At 41.0% G+C, this 23,921-nt stretch overlaps 1 protein-coding gene across 1 annotated transcript in view; it reads left to right on the forward strand.

Moving 5' to 3' along the window:
* The window catches only part of LOC102526924 (T cell receptor alpha chain MC.7.G5-like), a 403,550-nt gene that overhangs the window by 154,475 nt on the left and 225,154 nt on the right, over positions 1-23,921 (forward strand). The gene's annotated exons all lie outside the window — the stretch shown is intronic.

The following is a 23,921-nucleotide window of genomic DNA, read 5'->3' on the forward strand; positions in this document are numbered from 1 at the left end:
CCAGATTTGGTGTCAGAAGGAATTCCTTGGCATTCACACACACCTAAGCCTCATTTATCTCATCAGAAAAAAGTGGGAAGATAATAACCACTTGCCAAAGTTTTATGTCATTTTGAAATAAGATAGAATATATGTCAGGTAAACAGCACACATAATAGAAGTTCTAGAACAGTGTTTATTGGGGGGGAAAAAAGACTCACAAAGACAAGAGAAGGAGCAGGTGTGTGGTTTCCCCAGGGCAGCCCACACCCCCACATTCTGGGGCACCACAGAGCAATCTAGTGTGGAGAGCCACTCATGACCTGAGGACGGCCGGCACAAAACAGGATAATAAATCTTGAGTGCTAGCGTCAGGCTTTGAGGTTGATCTATCAAAGACAATCTCTGTCCCGCCACCCCTTTGAGATGTTTGCGCCAAGGAATCTTAAAAACCTCAGGAGCGTCCTATGCTAATGAGACACTAATGGCCTTTGGGCAAGAAGATACAGTCAGCATACAAGTTACTGATCTAAGGCTATGGCGGTTTATGGGAACAATACACAAGTTAATGATTTTACTACACGCTATCAGGTGGTCTTAAGTTTAGAAGACAATGCCTTTGCCTACGTGAAGGAATGCACACTCTAGCTGGTTGAAATTGTATAAATGAACTGCTGAAAATAAACTCGTCGTCCATTCTTGGTCTTGCGTCTTGCAGACTTAGAGTGCGACCCTCTCAACCCCACATTTTAGTGTCGTCTTTCTTTTCTCCGTCCTGCAGCACAGGTTTCTGGACCTGCTCGTTGTCGGCTGGCTCCGACAATCTAGCAGGGCCAGTTTCAGACCCTAAGAAAGAGATCCGTGTTGAGCCATGGAGACTTTAAGCTGCATTACTGGCAAGCACCAGCACAGGGGCTGGGCTCCGAACTATGGGGTTACAGCAACAGAAAACGGAACCTGTGGCCTCTGGTCCTGACCGGTCACCTCAGCGCTCCTCCAAAACTGATGGACTTGATCACCAGGCTGGAGCTCTACAGGAAGCCGACTCCCTCTCCGGGAGACTGGCCCGCAGAGAATCAGCTGTCCCTACCGCTCAGCCTAGGAAACAGGCTCCGTGGCTGGCACATGGTTGGTTGAATGCGTGTGGTCGTTGAGGCAATGTGTCTAGTCCCTTCAAAATGCAGAACGTGTGCTTGTTCTCAGATTAAGTAATGGATTCCACAGGTGTTTACTGAGTGTCCGCTCTGCCAGGGTCTCTTCTAGGCACCTGAGATACACCTGTTAACAAAATGCTCAAAGGTATCAGAGTCCATGGAGATTCCATTCTAACAAGCATTAAGCATAATAAGTAAATTGCATAGTCTATTAGAAGATAAGTCCATAGAGATGAGAATCTAGCAACACAAAGGGGACAGAGAGTGCTGGGTGGGGCCACGGGAAAGGGGTTCCCCTTGCAGTTTTAGGGGAAGTAGGTAGTCTCACTGAGAGGAGGACATTTGAGCCAACACTTGAAGAAGATGAAGGAGTGAACCTTGACGATATCTGGGGCAAGAGCTTTTCAGGCAGAGGACAGAGTCCAGTCCTAAGTTAGGAAATGCCCAGCATGTCCAAGGACTGGGTGAAATGAAGAGCCACAGGAGGGTTTTGGGAAAGGAATGATATGATCTGACTTCCATTTAAAAGTCTCATTCTGGCTGCTGTGTTGAGAATAGACTTATGGGTGGTCAAGATGAAAGCAGAGATTGCTGTGTTAACATCAGAGCCCAAAAGTTGTCCAAAAGGTACAAGCATCCAGTTAGAAGATTAATAAGTTCTGGGGATGTAATGTACAGTATGGTGACTATCAATACAAAATTTAAATAAAATTTTATAAAATTAGAACCAGTGATGTCAGATGTTCCTCTGAGCTCAGAATTTTTTCTTCCACAGGAAAAGCCCATACAGGAGTGACTGTTGTCTCGACTCCTGCTGATAGAGAGATGGAGACACACCAGATCGCTTTGTTGGAAATCCTCTGACTGCAGATGATCTGTGAGTTTGGGGGAAAATGATAGACAGAAGTCCTGATTTCAGACACATGAATGTTTGTTATGAAGGAATCTTCCCCAAAGCAAATGCTAGAGCTTTCTTCTGTTGCGTAGGACTCCCTACTCAAAGTGGGGCATGTCAAGGACTTTAGAAAATGGCCCTGCAGTGATGAGGATAGTGTGAAACTTAGAGCAGGAGGGAAATGAAAATCCAACATGCTTCAGTGACTAACTGTGTGATAAGGATCTCTGCCATCTTGTTATTCTGAACTGGGTTGAGTGATCAACAAATGGAGAAGAATGCTCAGTCTTTGAGCTTCCAGGAAATACAGGTCTTTGCAGGGCCCAGTGCAAAATGAAAATGTAAGACTTCTTCAAAACGTATTAAGAATTTCAAGATGGCAACAGCAGAGCATTAAACTAAGCATGGGGACTTCTGAGCTTGTGGTCCTATGAGACTGCACAGAATTTACTCCCAGGAAGCTGGCCCTGGTCTTTAGCTTGAACTGCCATCACTCAAACATATTGTCCAGACATAGGTGTCCTGACAGGAGCATGGGAAAGACCTTGCGTTAACTAGACAAGAGTTTACCCGTGGGAAGAAGAGGGTGAGGGCAAATTAACTGTGCTATTTCATGAGACATATCACCTCTCCACCTACATCCCAGCTGGTGAGATGCCCTGTTCTCTTGGCATCTGAAGACTGAATATAAACCCTTTAATGATGATCCCAGCAGTGACAGAGTCCCAGGTACCAAGAGAGACCTAGCTGCAGAGAAAAACAAATATATAAAGAAATTATTAGCCAAACCAAATAAAAGGCTGGGTTTTTACCATGAGCTCTTTACAACTTCAGAATGAGAAGCATTCATTGCCTTTTCATAGTTGCTGTCTACATAGGTGTTGGAAGGGGTCACCCAGAGAACATGACTGCTGGTTGACCAGCAAACTGGACCCTGGGGCAATTGAGGTTCCTCACCCCCTCCCCTGACCTTAGAATGTATGTTCTATTCACCAGTCCACACTAGGAGCCATTTTTAAGGTCACAGCCTTGAGAGACCTATGTGGTGTTGAGACCATCTAGATGTGGCTAAACCCAGTCAAGACCTCCATATAAACTTACAAGACTCTAGCAAGTGGGTGCAGAGATCTACTTGCCCCACAGCTGCCCAGGACAAACTTTATAAGTAAATCTCCTTGCTTATTAAAACTGCCACCTACCAATCTGGAATGGTCCACCTCTTTCATTGGCCTCTCCTTTCTTCTTTCTTCTTCCTCTTTGGCAGAATTTCAAATTTGTCTCTCCTGATGATATTTCACAGTTCTTCGTCATAGGAGAGGCTGTGACATCATCAAAACTCATTTAGCAAAGCCACCTGGAGGTTTGTGCTGAAAGTTCTAGATGCCTTCTTTTCCAAAGCCAGGAATGAAGGTGTAAAGGAGCAACCCTTAGAAGGGTGTATGTTCTCATTAAACTCCCAGGCTCTGAAATCAAATACTTCATTCACTCATCGATTGATTCGATCATTTATTTAACAAATACTGAACTCCTACTATTTGATAGACTTGTTGGTGTCCAAAGCCTAGTAGTAAATATCTACTGAATAAGTTATGATTCAGGCAATGGAGACACAGACCTGGTGTTGAATCCCAGCTTCACCACTTTGGAGCAGTGCATGACCTTGGACAATTTACTTAGCCTCTCTGATCATCAGTTCTGTCGTCTGTAAAATGGGGCTAATAACAGAATTAACACTTTTCATTGTCATATGGATTAATTAATGTATACGAAGCCTCTGCTTTGATGCCCGGCACTTCGTACACCTCAATAAACATTACCTACCAACATCATCACCGTCATTATTAATTCCTGTTGGTTTAACTAGACACAGAAAGGGCAGTATGTGCCTCACAAACCAGAGTTTCCCTCTCTTCTAGTCACTAATTCAACACGAATTATGAGAAATGTTCAAAGCCCACTCCCTAGCCCAAGGCAGGGTCCACTCTGTTTTATTTTGTCGTTGTTTCTTTCTTCAGTGCAAGTGTCTGTGTGTCCTGGCATATCTAAGATAAGAAAGATTCCCGCAAGAAATCACAGTACTTGTGTGGACCACGAAGGACGCAGGAGGTTTAGTGATTTGGGAGTTTTCACATCTGAAGAAGGAAACACTACTAAAAAGCACAGGTTCCCCAGGCCCAAAAGGAGGATGTGCCAGCCCTGCTGCACACCGGCAGCCTCAGCCCTCACATATGTCATGTGGTCCTTCCGGGGCAGAGCAGCAGACTAAAGGAGAAGCTGAGTACAGGGCTGAGGGCCCAGGGAGGGCTGGCTGGGAGCAGTTTCTTTCTCCCCTCGGGACAGAGCCCTGTAGCATGGGGGCATTTCTGGGAAGATGGACAAACTTCATGATGTGCTGTCCCAGAATTAAGAAGAATTGTGAGACTGTCTCTTGAAAAGTGGAAAAGAAAAAATTCATCAAAACCCTGCCCATTACCAGGCAGGGAGCAAATTGTTCCCTAATAGCTCATTGATTGAACCTACAACCCCAGTAATTCAGTAAAGGAGTGTTCTTTGCCATCAGTTATCTTAAAATATCTACCATGGGGTTGTCTGATAATACCTGTACAATTAAAATGTCTTATATAAATCAATAATAAAAATATTAATATCCCTGGAGGAAAAATGAACAATTTACAAAAAGAAATACCAATGGCCAGTCAATTCATAAAGAGGAATACAAATTCTTAAGCAATCAAAGAAACATAAAAAATAACAATGTGATTCATTTTTCTACTATTAAAATGGTGAAATTCTCACACACACACACACACACACACTCACATGATCTTGGAATTCCTTCTTATTCCTTCTCTGTTTTTCCAAGGACTTCTCCAAGCCCCTTCCTAAAGGCACCACTAGTCTTTTTTTGTTTGTTTGTTTGTTTGGATTTATTTTTTGAAGGAGGGTGTAATTAGGTTTATTTATTTATTTTTAATGGTAGCGCTGGGAATTGAACCCCAGGACCTCGTACATGCTAGGCATGCGCTCCACCACTGAGCTATCCCCTCCCCCTAGCCTTTTTTTAAAATGAGCACATCTGTGTGCCAATAAAACTTTATTTACAAAAACATGTGTTGGGCTGGATTTGGCCCAAGGGCCATAGTTTGCTGACCCCTGCTACATACAAGTATGTAGTGATATCATTGAGCACTTACTATTATGTGTCATGCTAAGCACTTAAACTTCATTTAACCTTCACAACAACCCTAGTTACATTTTATTTTTACCCTCACTTTACAGATGAGAAAACTGAAGCACAGAGAGTTTAAGGAAATTGATTGCCCAAGGTCTGACACCCAGTAAGAGCTTGAGACAGAATCTGAACCCAGCCAGGCTGGCTCCAGAGTCCAAACTCAAATGATACCACAGGTCTTGAGCCACTCATTATGCAACCAGAAATAAAGACTGAAAATATTCCACCCTCAAGTCCAACCACATCTTGTCTAAGTGCAAGCTTATGTACTTGAAGAACAAAGAAACTGGACAGCATGATGCCAGGGCTGAGGAAGAAAGGAAGGGGAGAAAAGAAGCAATCAAGAAAGCCCGAACAATGTTGAGAGTACAAAATTCCACACTGCAGGAAGGATGACTTCAAAGAAATTGCACCATCACCGTTGACCAGATCTTCAGGTCCAGGTGAAAAAGGGATAAATATACCACAGGCATTAACTTCTCTTAGAAACAAGAGCCAAAATACAACTTGCTTCATCACCATTTTCAGCAGAAAGTTTCGACATGTGAAATATAACAGAAGCAATCAAACGACAGTTTTGAGAAGCTCTCGTTTCTGTACTATAATGTTACATTTTAAAATACGAATACTAAGACCTTTCAAAATACCATGAAAATAATCATTAAATTTTGGATACAATTTCTGATTTATTCTGGGATTATCGAAGTTAATTCTATTTTGTTGACATTCAGATTCAGCTTCAGCTTTGGCCAAATATTGACCTTAACACCTCAACATTGGGCACTTAGTCAAATTGTGTTTCCAATTACTTTAAAGAAATAATTTATGTACTCATACATTCATTCATAAAAACTTGAAGAAGTGGAAACAGCTATCTAAAATGCTGCCCTGGTTGTGACGTCTAAGTTCTAGAGGGAGTTACTCTCCCTTGGAACAGTGGGTCCTAGAGACAGCAGACTGATTAGCAAGTGGCAACTCCCTTTTGCACAACAGGACCAGCTTACATCCAATGTGTCCCATAAGAATGAGGACAGTAGTGAGGACACAGGGCAGATGTTGAGAGGCAGAGGACAATTTTTTAATCTGTTCATTAACTTGTCACATGGGGGTGCTGTTTGCCAACATAGTCATAATTTATGCATGTGTTTTGAGCACAACTGTGACCCCTTTGTATCTTCACTTCCACAGTGGTGCCTCCCTCCAGCAGACCAGAGACACTAGCAATGAACTCCCCCTTGGGCTCTCTAATTCTGATTTTCATGTTTGGTAAGTACATTTTACTTAAATTTATCTTTTATTATTTCAGAAGAGTGAAAACTTTCTCCAAAAGATGCAGCTCGGGTCAAACCCAAGAAATAAGCACTTTTTTCTCCTCCAGGAGGAACCAGTGGCAATTCAGTCCAACAGACAGGCCAAGTCACCGTCTCGGAAGGGGCATCGGTGACCATGAACTGCACGTACACATCCACGGGGTACCCTACTCTTTTCTGGTATGTCCAGTATCCCAACAAAGCGCTGAGGTTTCTTCAGGAAGAGACCATGAAAAACAGCAAAAACTTTGGAGCCAGAAATGTTAAAGACAAAACCTCCCCTATCACGATATACCCCACCCAGATAGCAGACTCAGCCGTATACTACTGCCTTCTGAGACTCACAGTGCCAAGGGCACGGGGGCAGCTGTACAAAAACCTCAGCGACCCAGGTGCGGGGCGCGGTGAGACTAGGAGCCGCACATTCAGGAGGCTTGATCTCTCTCACGTTCTGCTGAGATGTTGCTAAAAGTCAGGAAAAAGCAACAACAGCTGTAATTGCCTCTAATTCCAGGGGTGCAAGCGTTCTTTGACTGAAAATGGGGAGAGGGCTCAGATAATGTGCCTGCACTCCACTCAGTCAGCTGCTCCCTGCCCGTGAGGTGTCCTTGCATGATGTGCAGGAATTAGATGCTAGTGACTTGCATGCCAGTCCTGGCTCTCCTGCTTATCAGTTATGCCAACTTGGCCATGTTAATCAGTGTCTCAGAGCTTTAGTTGTTTTCATCGGTAAAGCAGAAATAAAAATAATCATGCACTAGACCATGGGGATGAAGCGAGAAAAGATAGGTGAAAAGGAACAGATCAGATCTTGAAGCATCATGGAACTGAACAAGTCCCACCATAGCAGCTCCTAGAATTCCAGTGCCAGGTATCTACCCAAAATACATAAAACTTGTACATGATGTTCATAATAGTCAACAAGTGAAAACAACCCAAATGGATAAATAAAATGTATTATATCCATTCAATGAAATATTATTCAACCATAAAAAAGAATGAAGTACTGATGTATCACAACGTGGATGAACCTTGAAAATTATGCTGTGTGAAAGAAGCCAGACACTAGGTGCCCAGATTGCGTGTTTTATTTATATAAAATTCCCAGAATAGGAAAATCCACAGTGTCAGAAAACACATGAGTGGTTGCCAGGCGCTTGGAAAGGGAGGAATGGGGAGTGATTGCTTAATAACACTGGGTTTCTTTGGGGGATAATAAAATGTTCTGGAGCTGGATCATGCTGACACCAGCACAATATTGTGAATGAGCTGAAGGCGACTGAACTGTATACTTTAAAATGATTAAGTGGTGAATCTTTTGTAAATTTTACTTCAATAAAAAGAAAAGACAACCAAAAAATTTAAATATGATTGTAGGTTATGAAATGAAAAACTCTAAAACAAATTAAAACTTTACTATTTCATTGTAATGTGGTTCAGGAAGAACATTAAAGATGGAGTCATCGAGTGAAATCCACAGCAGTGCAGGGAAGGTGTGAGATGCACTTAGAACAGTTCTAACTAAAAATTATACAATTTTTTCACTCAGATTCTAACTAAAAATTATAAGAATATGGACCATCTGACACATAGACAAAGAGGAATAGTGAAGATAGCATGGGCCTTGAAGGAAAGGATTAAAAAGTGAAAACCCATTAAGAGTGAAAAAAAAAACTTAAAAAAATATAAAGTACAAAATAAAGGGCATCTTAGCACAGTTTAGAGAAAAGAGGAGGGAGGGGCAGGGGAGAAGATTGATTCACATATTAAGGAAAATAGAATAATGTTGACAGATAGAGAAAAGTCAAATTGTCAACTTCTGGTTTCATTCTCTATTCTGTACCACGCAGAATAATTTTCAAACTGGAAAAGAAAAAAGGAAGAAATGGAAAACTATGTTAAGGGATATTAAGAGAGGTCTTAGATACTTTCAATACAATCAAGCCGTCTAAACCATGTAAATTAATTTCCAAAATACAAAAAGAATTTGCAAGCATGATTTGAGAGACATTGGGTAAAATTTCAGGGAATGAAGGAAATCCCAAACTCACAAATACAGAAGAAATGAACTGATATCCAGCAAAGTTTAAGAGCATATTATTAACAGATAAGGCGTGTGCTCTTAGAAAATAACACCGTGATTAGCATGAGCTGGAATGAGTTCTCTGAAGATGTTTTTTTAAGCGAGGCTGCTAAATTCAAGGCACTTTTGTAGATTTAAATCATCTCAAATGTTTGCAAAACATTCAACTGTTTTGTTTTTCACTATATTATTAGGAAAATAATAAAATAATAATACCATGTAATAATACCACGTTGAGTGATATATTTATCACAGGCCCTGTTATATTATTAATAGTAATAATAGTCAAGTGCTCAGTATGTCTGAAGGACTGTTCTAAGTGCATCTAATACATTCATTTATTTATTCTCTACTCCAGACCCATGAAGTAGGTACAATTATTAGCCCCAAGGAAACTGAGGCACAGAGAAATTAACTCCCTTGCCTAAGAACATGGTCATTAAGAGGATAGAGTTGGCTGATAAGCACAGACAGATTCGCCCAAAGCCTGAATTCTTAACCACTGTACTCTGTTAACTCCCAGTGTTATCTGTAATTCTCACCACAAAACCACAGTTTGGTATTGTCATCCCCATTTTACAGGAAACTGAGGACTGAAGTTTTGTGGTAACTTCTCAAAACCCAATCGAGTAAGTGGCAGAGCTAAGACTCAAACGTTAAGTCTATTTGGCTCCAAACCATATTCACTTTTCACTCTGCCCTTCTCTATGCTGCTCCAGCCCGTGGATCTCAACTGAAAGAATGACCTCATGTAACGATTTCATGCAGCGAACTGTCACTCTGGTTGTCTTACCTGAATTTAGCCTTTGTCCTGATCCGTTCACGGTCATCGTAGGTGAATTCATGTAATGTACACAAATGCGCAAACTGCACAATGCTGAGATAGGTATCTAATATGTTAGGACATATTAGAAGGATTGAAACAGCCACAGTAAAATTTAACGGAGATAACTACGTATTTCTGCATGTATTTTTATGAAAATCAACTGAGATATAGTGAACAAGGGGCCCTGGATTTACAGTAGTTCATAAACATGATCTGGTTGCATAACCCTCTCAAACTAGCTCGAGGTAAAGGAGACTGTCTGAAAGGATACAGGCGTATCTTATCAAATATTTGCAAAAAAATACCACTGAGTCTCACAGGAAGAAGAAAATCATCAGTTGGCTATTCTTCCTAAACCTGCTTCTCTCTGAATGTATCATCAGTTCTCCTCTTGGGAGACTGGATTCCACTGTAACTTATTAGTTTCTACTCCACAGTAACCTGAGTTAAAACCTACCCAGCTTTCATTTGCCAAGAGATGGCTCTGGTTGGAACCCCACAGGGTTTTATAGCTCTAATGACAAATATTGTCTAACTACTCATTTTGTACCCCTATTCCAAATTGATAAGCCCAGTATTTTCCCAGATCCAGTAAGCTACAGAGTATTTGACCTACGTAACACGTGGCTGTGTGTTGCCACTAGGTGGCAATGTGGGCGTTTTATTTAAAAGACAGTAACGGTTCACCGTGCACATAGCACTACGTACAGATAGTGTAAATGTGTGCATTTGTGCTGCCTCTGATGGGCTGGGAATCCCGTTTGATTTCTAAAGCAAACGTGGGGAACTTACAATAATAATAGACTCCTTTGACCAACTAATATATATTCCAAATCCTACAGCAGAGACCTGCAGAAAGATGGGGAAGCCCCAGCAAGTTTTATCGATTATTCTGTGGCTTCAGTTAAGCTGTAAGTTGGGGAGTTTCTGGATATGGAACGGGAAGGCTAAATGGATTTTTTTCCCAAAATTCTGAGGAGAGGAGATAAGGGACTTCAAGTGACTAATCCAGAGTGCCCTTTAGGAAATGTGGAAAGGGAAGAAATGTGTAGAAATGCTGCGCTAATGGTGACATTCTGTATTCGACACTGTCTTTGAGAACAGGGATAAGTGGCGAAAATGAGGTGGAGCAGAGTCCTCTGTACCTGAGTGCCCAGGAGGGAGATTTTGTCACTGTCAACTGCAGCTACTCGGTAGTTATGACCACCTTACAGTGGTTGCAACAGAAGCCTGGCGGAGGCATCGAATCCTTGTTTATACTGAGCCTAGAGATGAAGAAGGAAGGAAGAGTAAGCGCCACAATAAACAGAAAGGAACGTCACGGCTCCCTGCACATCACAGCCGCTCAGCCCGGAGACTCTGCCGTCTACATCTGTGCTGTGGCTGCACGGTGCTCCTCAGGCGTCTGGAGCCCGCACCCTAACCCTAGGGCTGACAGCCATCATTTCTTCTCATTCTTGTCTTTCCAGACATTTCTGTCCCTCTCAACGAACAGATGATGCAAGTCTTTTAGGTTTTTTATATTTAAGATCCCCCCCCACCTTTAGAGTTTGGGATTTGCAGATGCTAACTACTATATCTAAAATAGATATACAGCAAAGTCCTACTGCATAGCACAGGGAACTATATTCAATATTTTGTAATCATCTATGATGGGAAAAAATATGAAAGGGAATGTGTATATGTGCAACTGAACCACTATGCTGTACACCAGCACTAACACAACATTGTGAATCAACTATAGTTTAATAAAAAAAATTTTCCCCCTATAGACCATCTCTCATCTTTAAAGCACCATCACCAAGTATGTTAACCAGAACAATACATGATCTATTACATGGAAAGTAGACACTGGAGCTGAATTTCCAGGGTATAAAAATACTCGTTTCACCTCTTACTAACTGGATGATCTTGGCAAAGTTACTCTTTCTATGTACCTCAGTTTTTACTCAACTATGAGGGGAAAAAAGGAGACAGTGTTAATCATAGTACTGAACTCCTATTTGTGGGATTACATGTGGTAACATATGTAATGTGCTTTAAATAGTCCCCAGTTAGTATTATAAGCGTGGTAACTACTATTAGTATTAGGTTTAGATGCACCATGGGTTTGCTAATACTTACTGCTGGATTAATACCTGAAATCTTTGGAGAATTGAATGGGATGTAAGTAACAAGCACCCAATAATTTTAGCTTCCAAATTTGCCTTTCTCTTTCTGACCGACTTCACTTAATATTATCTTCTCTAGACCCATTCGTGTTCCTGCAAATGGCATTATTTCATTCTTTTTATGGCTGAGTAATATTCCATTGTGTATATGTACCATATCTGCTTTGTCCAAGAATGACTTCTCGGTATGTGACCTAAGCAACTGGCTGCATCCTGATGTGACTTTCCAATATAGGTAAGATTGGAACGGCCTTGAAGAGAAATCAAGATTTGTGTTTTAGCTCTGCTGAGTTTATAATACCCATTAGAAACCAAAGTAAACATGTCACTGAGAAAATCAGATAAATGGTTTGGAGCTTAATGGAGAGGTCAGGGATAGAGTTCAAACTTCAGGTGTCATTGACAGGTAGATGGTATTTAAAGCCAGAAGCATGTGAGATAGATTTTCTGGGAATAAACAGAGTTAGTGAAAAGAGGAGAAATTGGGTTGTACTTGGGTTCGAGGACGATATGAAGAAGGGGAACAGAAAAGGGAATGAGCTCAACCAAAAGGACTGAGCAGAAGTGGCCACAAGGCAGAGGAAACCCAGAAAAGCCCAGAGAGGAGACTGTATAACGGAGAGTGGGGACTGGTCCACTGGGAGACTGAGTGATATGATAGCAGAGGTGACCAATGGATTTGCAGCAAGAAGGTTCTAGAACATTGGACAAGAACAGTTTCAGTGAGTGTGTGGGAATGGAAGATGAACTGAAATTGGTTAAGGAGCTAATGGGAAGTAGAAAAATAGAAAAAGAAAAAATAGTTTATTTGAGAATTTTTGTTGGGAAAGGAAGCAGAGAGATAGAACAATAGCTGAGAAACGGGCACAATTCGTTATTCTGTTGGTTGGTTTGTTTTTAAAACAGTAGACACCAGAGGACATTTTCAGAAAAGAAAACTATTTTAAGGGACTACTTTATTGTTACTATTGATAGAAATTCGTATCTAATTTATACAACTACAGGTATTCAGGGATTAAATCACTAAATAAATGCAAGTGATTCAGTTGCAGAAAAGTGACCTCTGGAGGGTTGCCTAACATTCTTACCTACAATTTAAATGTATTTTTCTGCATCAGCCCTGAGGTTTGAGTAACTCAGGTATAAAATTTTTTAGTTGAATTAGCATACGTCCTGGTTACCTACCTTATTAAGGCAGTACCTGAGTCTCTTGTAGGGTAACAAATGTATGAAAAACTAAATGATGACCTTGGGAAGACTAATATTGTGTCAGCCAAAGTGAAGTTCTGAGGGGAAAGGAGAAATTGTCAATCACTTTCCCATAAATCTCATGAAATTTCTCTCTTTTTCTAAATAAATTCAAGGTGGCGCTTCAGTATTATACTTACCCTCCTTGAAGCCACTGTCGTTGGAAGGAAAGATCTGTAAAGGAGACGTGAACCAAGTAATCACTGCCCCCCAGTGTCTGGCACGCGGGTGAGACAAGAACCCCAGAGCCCCAGACTAATGTACCAGCAGTACATTCCCACGGAACCACCCCAAAAGGGGCACCACCCATTATCGGATTCTGTGTGATGGCAACTTCTAGAATTTTGCAACACAAAAGCCAAGTCGGCCAGACATGGTTTACCCTAAGAATATAGCCCACAATCCTTAAAAAAAGACCCTTACCATCCATAGCACTGGGGTGTGCTCACCAATTATAGCCTGTGTTTTCCTTCCCACTAACTCCTGTCCAGGATTGGATTCACTACTGTTAAATCAGCTTATTTTTTGTAAGTATTATTTCAAAACAGGGCTTTATTATGACTTGAAGTGTGTTTGTGTACGTGTGTGTGAGAGTCAATAAAATCTCATGACAAATTCTCACTCTGTTCTGATTTTTTTTTAGAAAAGTTCAGATCAGAAAACTGATTTTATGAATGAAGTATCTTTGTTTCGTCCCTCTCCTAGAAGTCACAGTATTTCGTAGAGAGAGATCTGGATATCAGAGGATCTAAAATTTCACTTATAAGATTGTCTTGTCATTATAAAGTTTAGAAATATTGCTGATCGGAAGATACAGAATGGAGAGCATGACTGTTCAATTTGTCTGTTACTCATGAGTCAGAGACTTCATACGTTATACGTACACCCTGACAGTAAGGTCTGCCACATGGAGAAAAATTCTGGATGATCCCTAACAACCTTTCTCAGCCTGAGAGATTGCTTCTATTTGGCCTTAAGTATTGTTAAACACTTGAAAATAAATCAATTAAGGATGAGACCAAGAATTCTGTGGCCACTGTAACTTGGAATGAAACTCAAAGCTCAATTATACAAGCAGTGTTTTTCATTTAGGCAAGAAAGATCACGCAGTTGGTTAAAACATATAGATGGCATGGTTCCCTTAAAAAAAAAAAACAGTCACTTGCTCAAGATCTAAAGTCAGGAGACAGGTACAAACAAATGAACAAGTGTTGAAACTCCATTTATTTAGACTACACTTCAGATAAATGGGTCCTGTCAGGTAGCAAATAAAAGCATCTCCCAAAGAGGTTTAAGATATTGGAAAAAAGTCACAGGACACTATTTCGTACAGGCATCCTGGAGATCTCAGACATTTTCTGCCATTAGGGAGGGCAATATGTATTTTCTTAGTGAAAAGTTCCTTCCTGTGTGAAAACCTTATTAACCAAACTGATCTACCCCAGAGGGAGCACACGGATCAGTGAGTCAGTCAAGGCCAGAAGGACCAGCAGGAAGACCCTCCCAGCCATCAGTCCTAAGAACTGTATGACTCTAGGTGTCCCTGGTTCTCCCTTGGTTGCTCTGAACTCAGTTGTGACAGCATGACAACTTTATGTTTCAAAGGATTGGAAGCTGGAGGACTTAGATGTTAAAGACCGCTGACTGTGGCTCCATCCACGGGTGCAGACTAGCCAATGGGAACAAGGCTGGATGCTCAGCTCCAAAGGTCTCCTCCTGCCTCACATCCCACTTAGAGAGATCGTACGGTTTCTAAGGGCCATTTTATCTTCTCGCTTCCAGGAACTGTTTTAGCTATTTATCTTATTCTGCCCTAGCAAGTGCATTGACACTCATTGACTCTCCACTTCCTTTTCAAACTCGCCAGGTATTCCTGAGCCCTGAAACATGGCTCTCTTCTCCAATTAAAAGGGCAGGACTCATCTTCTAAACCCCATTTCCATGCCAAGGACAGACACTCATCAGTCATTCAGCAGTCGTTTTCATTTCATTTGTTTTAATCTTCCACCATTTCAACTCTCGATAAAAATGTGTAAATCTCTTCAGTGAAGTCTTAAGGTCATGAATCTTACATGGATTTCTGCTGATGAAGAGGCAGTTTTACAGCAAATTGTTCAGACACAAGGTGATAGGGCACAGAGCTAGCGACGGATTCCAAGAGGATGACTTTCAAAATAGGATCCCAATAACTTTTTCTCTCTCCTTTCTCTTTCTTCTTGTCTCTCTTTCCTTCTCCTCTTTGTCCTTGAGACTCAACAGAGTTCCCCAAAAGCCTAACAACCTCTGCTACCCTCAGACATGATTCTATTTCCAAAGCCTTACATTACAACCCTTTCATGTCAATTCTAATTTCAAGCCCCCATTTCCTGATGAGGAACAATTCCATGAGGTACAAATGAACTTTTAGAACTTCTTTCATTTCCTTGACAGTTGAAATGACAGAAAGCAGAAGCAGTAAGATTTAGCCAACCATGCCCTCGTGGAGAGAGAATCCTGGCTCAGGATGGAATTGAAGATGAAGACGAAGCTGTCACTTTGTGGGGTTTTTTTCTGGGTCAAAAGTGGTTCTTAGCTCCAAGCTGTAGGAAAATAAGTAAGAGCTAGGACCCATGATTTGGGGCCCAATAGGAGTAACTACTTTGGAAAGGGGGAAAAGACCACACGTGCCAGGCGGCTTATGTCAGATGCCTCTTGTACATCAGTTCACAGACCATTGGTCCCACTTTTTATGCAGTCACTCTTGTGACAATCAGGTTTCTGCAGGCTTCTTCCAGCTGGATGCATTTGGAACCTGTCAGTTCCTCACCTCAGCAGGCCGGACAGGTGAACCTCATGTTCCGAACTGGGGCCTCTCTGACACCAAGGTGTGGGACACCTGGGGAACACGCTGGGCACTCTTATCACACAGCCCAGAAGTGCAGGGGAATGAGCACCCTTGGGACCACGTTTGAACAATGGGGGAAGAACAATGAGTAAGTGGTTTCACCTTTACCAACTCCTACCCCCCACAGATGAGAAAGTCTGAGACACATTCCTTAAGACTCCTCAGAAAGTCCCAGCAGGTCTGTGTAGCTTCCCAGTGACAACTGACAACAGGCTCCCTACTGGTGACACGTGTTCCTAGCTTCCTGTTACTTAGTCCTGGACACACCTAAGTCACACTGACTGAAAGGAAGTAAGAGTGCTGAGGTCAGAGCATCAGAGTGGAATACAGAGAGACAGAGGGAAGACACGGGGGATGCTGGCCCCCACAGAGAGGGGAAGCAGAACAGCTATTCTTGTGAGAAATATCTTATCTGTCTAAGGGTCCATTGGCCCTTTCTGAAAGTCAGAACATTTTTCCATCTAGTAAACCCGCAAGTAAAAATTAAAAAAAAAAATGAATAAAAGTTTCCTCACAGAGAAATGCAAATCAATACAATGAGGTATCACCTCACACCAGCTGGAATGGCCATCATTAAAAAGTCCACAAACATTAAAAGCTGGAGAAGCTGTGGAGAAAAGGGAACCCTCCTACACCGTTGGTAGGAATGTAATTTGGTGCAGTTATTATGGAAAAACAGTATGGAGATTCCTTAGAAAACTAAAAATAGATTTACCATATGATCCAGAATCCCATTCCTGGGCACATATCCAGAGGGAACTCTAATTCAAAAAGATACATGAACTCCAATGTTTACAGAGGCACAATTTATAATAGACAAGATATGGAAGCAAACTAAATGTCCACCGACAGATGACTGAATAAAGAAGTTGTGGGATAGATAGATAGATAGATAGATAGATAGATAGGTAGGTAGGTAGAAAGAAAGATAGAATGGAGTATTACTCAGCCATAAAAAAGAATGAAATAATGCCATTTACAGCCATGGATGGACCTGGAGATTATTATACTAAGTGAAGTAAATCAGAGAAAGACAATATCACATAATATCATTTATATATGGAATCTAAAATATGACACAAATGAACTTATTTACAAAACAGAAACAGACTCACAGACATAGAAAACAAGCTTATGGTTACCAAAGGGGAAGGAGGAGGGATAAATTAGGAGTTTGGCATTAACATATACACACTACTATATATAAAATTGATAAACAACAAGGACCTACTATATAGCACAGGGAACTAGAGTCAATAGCTTATAATAACCTATGCTGAAAAAGAATATGAAAAGGAACACATATGTATATATACGTATAACTGAATCACTATGCTGTACCAGAAACCAACACAACATTGTAAATCAACTATACTTCAATTACATAAAACAGTCTTCTCAAAGATCTTCAACAAGATCGTTCACAGAGACAGATTTCTGGATCTCACATTTCTCAAGACCCTCAGCATTTGCTGTGTGGAAGATTTGAGCACAGATCCTCAGGAGAAAAGATGCCAAAGCTAACAGTTCATTTGCATCTGACTGTTTCTGATTGAAACCAGTGCCCTCCTGCAGAAGAACGAATGAGTCGATGGAAACTAATTCATCAGGAAGCCATGTGATCAGCTTCTTCTCTCCTGTATCTGGTCCTCAATCATGAAATCAGTAGCTTACCAGGCACCAGCAACAGAATGGTGTGGGAGCTGCAGGGGAAGTGTTAGAACACTCTCTGAGACAACTCAGTCTGGCCCAATGTGTCTTTCCGTAAGAGGACAAAGGCTGGCCCCAGGGCTCACCTCTGCTATGGAAAGCCGCACCAAGCAGAAGCTACTTCATAGGCCCTTAAAAGTAATAGCTACTGGGGGAGGGTATAGCTCAAATGGTAGAGTGTGTATTTAGCATGCACAAGGTCCTGGGTTCAATCCCCAGTACTGCCTCTAGAAATAAATAAATCTAATTACCCACCCCCCAAAAAAAACTTAAAAAGAAAAATAGTAACTTTAAAAGCAGTAGATATTGAAGAATCCATGCTCTCTGACCCTGGAATTTTATTTCTAGAAATTCCCTTTGTTTCCTTAAGAAAACAATCAAATATGTACAAAATTTATGTTTTTAAAATGTTCATGAGAACTTTATTTAAATGAATGGAGAAAGAGAAGCCTGAATGTCTACCAATAGAGGAACTGGTTTAAAAATGTTTGGCTCATCTGTATAATGGGCGCAATCATTAAAATTCACATTATCTGAATTTCTGCTTCCAGTCAAGATGGAAAAACAGAGAGCAGACTTATCCCTCCATCTGAAACAACCAGAAAAAAAAAAATCCCCAGACAAGTTACATTAAACAACAGTTTTCAAGACACTGTACACCCGGCAATGAATGTCTCTCCCTGAGAGATGGGAAACAAATGAGGGGAGCTCTAACGTTGCCCCAGATTATTGCCTTGAGAGAGTTTCCAGACCAAAGCACAGGGAAGTTGAGGCAGAAACCAGTGGCTTCCCTGAGTCAAGGAGACAGAGCTGAGACTGGAGGCACTAGAGTTCACAGCACAGAATCAGACAAAAGAGAGGTGTCCAGAGAGAACCCTGGAAATCTGCAGAGAATCCCCTCAAGTATCCAACAGAGTGTTTCTCAGCCTGTGGAAACTACCCCAGGCCACGGCAAGCACCACCCAAAAGCATCAGAGGGAACAGTACCTCTTCAAGCATACCTAGAATTTAGAAAGCAGTTTATTGCTTGATCATATATACATATATATATATATATATATATATATATATATATATATTCCTTAATCCTTTCATTAATAATTTCACACATTTCATTTTTTCTGACTCTTGTCACTAATGCATGTTGGCCATATTCAAACAAACAAAAAAAATCACTTCATGTAAATATTAAGGAAAAAACTCTGTCTGATTGAGATAAATAGTAAAGACAAAAAAATAAATGTCACCCATTTAAGGCATTGGCAAACAGTTGCTAGTAAACTTAATTTTTTTTTCCAATATCAATAATACAATGTGCTTTAAAAACTAGTTTTTATTTCTCACCCTTGAATTCATTTACACATGACGTCAAGTTAAGATAAATTCAAATCATGCTGATGTTTGCTGTAAGAAAGTGCGCTTTGTATGATGTAAAGCTCTTATACCTAAATTAACCTTGAACCTCAGGTTTACTGTTTTTAATGATTTAGCTTATTGCACTATCTGTTGTGACATCATTAAATTGTTAAATACTTCCCATATTTCCTCTCATTCTTCGTTTTCTTAGATTGAAGATTTCTAATTCTTTGGAATCTTCCTGTTATCCCTATAATCATCTCAGTTGTTAAATCTCTCTGGGCATTCGTTTTTTACTTTAGAGAACAACCGTCATTAATGGCTTCTAGAAAGGATTCAAACATGATCTCCACATTGTCAGTTCCACATGCTGTGAATCCTGCCTTCCAAGGGAGAAATCTATTTAAACAGCTCTTCTCCCCAGCTCCTTTGCAGCCAGGGTGCAGACCTGAGTCTTTAGTTGGGACATGAGCCACATGAAGCGTGGTCTAGGCAGGGACATCCCTTTTCTTGGTGGGGGGCAGTAGAGGCTATCTAGTTCTGGGCTTGGTAGCAATAGCATCTTCCTCATTGGTCCAGGAGCAGTGACTTCCTGGGTGGGCCAGTTTGGCTGCATATTCTGTGGCTGGTGATGACACTGGGGGCAACGTCCTGTCCAGGACCTTCAGCACCACCATCACGCTGTCTTGTGACTGGGACAGGGACGGAGATCTCCTATATCCATACAACTAGCTGGTCATCGCTCTTAGAAGTCAGGCCCAGAGTCTGCTTCTCCAGCCTGCCTAATGGCCTAATGATTCTGGGAGTTATCTGATATCCCTTCCAAAACCCCTATTTGCTTAGACTAAATAAAGCCAATTACTCATTCTTTCTTGTCATGTATCACACAGACATTTCACAGCCTTTACTCTGAAGCCCACCAGCGGTTTCAATTCCAATATACTTTAAGCTCAGTCTTAGAGCTGCTTAATCTTTTCAGAGCACATTTGGCTCATCTTAACAAGGAACATTTGTGATGTTTTACGATGACTTCCGGTTCCTTTGCCTGGCAAATCCGCGACAACGAAAAAGAACAAAGCCGATGTTGATGACTGACCCAAGACACAAGGAATGAAAACACAGTGGGTCTCATAAGCCAGATTCCAAAAGTAGAACCTCCTGAAAGATTTTCAAAAAGCTTTCAATTGCCACGGATATGGGAATGAGATAAACTGAAAACTTTCCAAAGGCTTTTCCTCTTGCAGTGTTTTCACAACTTCACAAAATAGCTTTGCCAGATTTCTTTCTGACCCCAGAGCGAGTGAGGATCTGAGATACAAAGGGCCTTTGAATTTCAAATTCAGTTAAAGACCATTTTCCTCCTTGGGTGGGAGTGGGGAGGCAGTACAAAGACTAAATTTAGCACTTACATCAATGCCATTCTTACCAGCTCATATGAAATCAGAGTTTCCAGTCACTTGGCTAATCTTTACCCATTCTTTAAATTTTGAATTAAATGTCACTTCCTCAATGAGCACTTTCCTGCCCCCTTAATCTAAATTTGTTTTATTGTTTCAAAGAACCCTGTAATATTTTTGAAACAGCAAAACAGGTTTTGTTTTGTAGGCCTTCTCACGATTTCTATATATTTCTTTGTGATTATCTGTATAATAAATTTCTGCCTTTCCCATTAACCTCTAAGCTTCACTGAATATTCTGTGTTCAGAATAGTGCCTGGCACCAAATTAAAAAAAAAATGTGACAAATAGTTGATAAATGAGTGAATCTGCACCATCAGGCATCTATCTTACTCTGTACTGGACTGTCCCTTAGTCTGGATGCTCCCAGTGACACAGCTATTAACTCAAACATTGATGGAAGAGGGTTGTAAGCACATGAAGCAGTAGTTCTGAGAGTCAGGCTGTTGCTCAATATGAGTGAAGACAAAAAATAAAGACTTTAATGAGAATTCACTCTAAGGTAGGTGTTACCAGAGAAAACTGCAGACAGTATGTTTGCACGCAGAGCGGACAGAGAAACAATGTTAGGCTGATCATCTCCAAACTTGAACCAGGCTGAGGTGAGGGACTGGAGTCAGCCAGACCCTGAGAGACAACAGGAAATTTTTGGATTATTCAATTTGGATAATTGAAATAATATTGGATTATTACTGAGATTTGCTTACTCTTCTACTAATTACTCTTCTCCTAATAAGGAACTTGGCCTTGCCCAGATAGGCAAGGTCCCAGCTCCTGGAGGATCATCTCTAAATTCTTAGAATTTCCTGAATCATAGAAGTGTTTTCTTAATAAATAGGGAGCCCCTTGGATCACACCTGACAGTCTCTACCAGCAAGATAACTCAGCATCGGGCTGGCCTCACCCAATAGTCTTAGGGTAGAGGGTTGGCCATTCCAGAAAGAATAACTGTGACAGTTGTGATAAGGGCTGTGTTACATGGAATTAACCAACCCTGAGACTTAGTTCAACCATGTGGGCAATCAATCAATCATTCTACATAATGAAGCCCCAGTAAAAAGTCTGGACACCAAAGCTTAGGTGAGCTTCCTGGGTCGACGATACTCTGACAATGCACATCAACGCTGAGCGTGTAACCCATCCCTGAGGACAATGGGAGCTTCGAGTTTGGAATCCTCCCAGACTGTCCTATGCATCTCCTACCTTGGCTGATTTTACTGTATTCTTTTCCTATAATAGAAATAACCATGTGTATAACAGGGTTCAAAGAATTTTGTGAGTCTTTCTAGTGAATTATGAAACCTAAGGGTGGTTTCGGGAAACCCTTAAACTTGAAGTTGTCAGAAGTAAGGATAGTGCTGTGTGGAGTCTTCCCTTTAACTTTGTAGTTGGTTCTTAACTCCTTGCAAATAGGGTCAGAAGTTTTGTGCAGACCTGGCAGTCCGGAGCGCTATGCCCTTAACCTCGCAGTTTGACTAATTCTGCATAGCTACATTTTGTATTGAGCAATTCCGTATGGATAAAATAAGTTTTATCTGCATGATGCCTAACCAACTAATCAGTTATATCAAGAGAGTGAAAAAAAAAAGTTAAAAATAGATAACATGGGCAAAACCATTGGAAAGGGGATTAAATGTCTAAATTTTGATGACCGCATGTATTGTTCGGAAACCAGGTATATGTGAGACAATCACTTTTAAATGTTTTCAACATAGGGGCTGGCAACACGTGATCATAATTAGTGTCAAGTGCTTACTATTGAACAGTTTCTGTTCTGAGTGTTCTACACATATCAACTCATTTAGTTCTCATAACAACTCCAGCTATTAGCACAGTTTATAGAAACCGAGGCACAAGGAGGTTAAATAATTTACCCTAGGTCACACGCTCCGAACCATCTGATTCCATAGTTCATGCCCTTAACCAGTGCCCCACGTGGCCTCTCGGAAGGTAATCACGTATTTTCTCTGATCTTACAGAAAGGCGTTAGTAAACTGGTTATCTTAATCCCCAATCCTAATCGTCTTTGTGACAAAGTAACATTTTTACATGAGCAGATGTGTATTTTATTTCTGATAATCCCCTTTCACACTGCGATCCTTCTCACATTAGGCAGGAAGTCATGGCGTCTTGTGTTGGAGGAGGGAGGGCACAATGAACACAAAAGAAAAACGAATAAATACATTCTTCTTTGCTTTCAAGCTTCAAAATAAAATTTGGAAACTTCCTCTGGAAACAAACAGAATGAAAGAAAAGGGTTTTGAGTTTGGGCTATGACTCTTGAGTTAAAAAAAAAAAAAAGCCATGCCTTAAAAAGATCTCTGAGAATATAGGTTGATATAAAGACCAGTTCTGCAACCCTAGGTCTAATACACGTTTCTAGGTCTGTGGGAATTCCGAGGGGTGATGGAGACAAAAAAGAGAAAGTTAAGACATTGATGAAGATCTCTGTGCTCTACCTTCATACTCCCTTTCACCTGTGGGGTGAGAGGGTCCATATGGAGCCCAAAAGAGGTTTGTAGGAAGCTGAGAAGAGGAGACTTACTTAACTCCTGTCAGAAAGCCTGGATGACAATATCCTTGCAAGTTTCCACCAGGGCAGAGATAGCTGTGCGATGGTGACACTGGGCCCAGAGAGCCCAAACAGCCCCATTCTGCCAAATTGACATTGGAGTAGATGAATTGCCACATGCACATAAAAAGCATGGAAATTAACTGAGAAAGTCTTAGCAAATCTGGAGGAGTTCCAATTTTATGATAAAAAGAACACAGAACATGTACATCAACAGTCAGAAACCTACAGAGACTCAGACATCTGGACACACGGAAATAAAAATGCCACATACCAGACCCAAAACACTGCATCCCAGCAGGTGCCAGCATGCGCCAGGTGCCCCCAGCCAACCCAGGACAGCACTAAGCCTTCTATCATGCAGACATCGTCCCAAGGAGGGAGAGGGGGGAAATTTGAACTGATGCAGAAAATCCTGAATTGATTTTAAAAATTATGATTTAACTTAAAAAAAAAAAACCCTGTATTTGCTTAAAGTAAGTTTTCTGATACCAGGCAAAATGACTCTGTAGTTTAAAAAGTAAGTTGTTATAGAAAATAAAGCTGTTGTGGTTTGTACATCTGAGTAAATTGCAAAATGTTTACCTGCTCTGTCTCTAGTCGCCAGACCAGCTATATTCAACGTCTTTTCTGCTCCTACAAAAATGACGAATGACTTTCACACGTGTTACATACCCCCTCGGGCCAAGCAAGGGTTGCGTGCTGTTTCTAAGACCAGGAAACCAAAATAACACAATTGAAAACCACTCACCTGGATACTTACTAAAAGAAATAGCCGGGGTTGTTATGGAATTTGATGTAACCCTGAACTATGGGAATTTGCTACCAGAGGCACCAGAGGAACACATATTCCCTGTTAGGAGACCCTGCTGACAGTATATAAGATTGAAGGCAGGGACTGGCAAATAGTAGTTTCAAATAGGCACATAAACAAAGATTGAGAAATAGTAAACATAAAATAATTCATCTGGGCACTTTTATACACAGTGTGTATAAGATTTAAAATAACATTCCCAAGTTAAACTGAAAACATTACTATGTAAA

The sequence above is a fragment of the Vicugna pacos genome, chromosome 6 (genome assembly GCF_048564905.1).
Source record: "Vicugna pacos chromosome 6, VicPac4, whole genome shotgun sequence".
Lineage (NCBI taxonomy): Eukaryota > Metazoa > Chordata > Mammalia > Artiodactyla > Camelidae > Vicugna > Vicugna pacos.